Consider the following 708-nt stretch of genomic DNA (forward strand, 5'->3'; position numbering starts at 1 on the left):
GGACCCGCTGCGCGCAGCGGTGCCTCGGAGGCTGGACCCGCTGTCCGCTCCCCCCGGAGCGCAGGGGCACCCCCAAGCCGCGGCTGAGTCCCCGCCGGGGTCAGTGGCGAGGGGCGGGGAGGCGGAGGCTGAGAGGCGAAGGAGGGGGCAGCGCTGCGAGAGGGGGTCGGACCGTCCCGCCGACCACCGAAGGGGGCATCCGAGACCCTAGGAACGGCGAAGCCCAGGGAGGAGCCTGAAAGGCGGGGGAAGGCGGAGGGCTTTGTGTGCCGCTGCGGACCGGGGCCGGCTGCGCTGCCCTCGCCTCGTCTGCCCGCGCCCCCTGCCCCACTCGGGGCTCGGGGGAGGGGCGCGGGGGGCGCCCCGGAGCGGCAGCGCGTCATCGCTGGGCCTTGGGAGATGTGGTCTCCTTTTTCTTCTCCGCTCCCTTCGCGGACCGGCGTCTGCCGTCAGACCCGGCAAATAGCACCCGGAGGATGGCTGGGTGGAGAGATGGGCAGCAGCTCGCCGCCTGAGGGGGGGGGGTGGCCGTTGTGCCCCAGTAGGCTTCTCAGCCCCAGATGTCCCTGTCTGCCGGTGGGCGGCTGGTGGGGCGAAGCTGATGCCTTCACCCAGAATGTCGAAGCTCGGGACTGAGCCTGGAGGTGTGGGGTGAAGCGCGTGTTGGGGGGGGGCGTTAAGAGGCGGAGTGGGGGGGCAGCCGCCACA

The sequence above is a fragment of the Pteropus vampyrus genome, unplaced genomic scaffold (assembly GCF_000151845.1).
Source record: "Pteropus vampyrus isolate Shadow unplaced genomic scaffold, Pvam_2.0 Scaffold6, whole genome shotgun sequence".
NCBI classification, from domain to species: domain Eukaryota; kingdom Metazoa; phylum Chordata; class Mammalia; order Chiroptera; family Pteropodidae; genus Pteropus; species Pteropus vampyrus.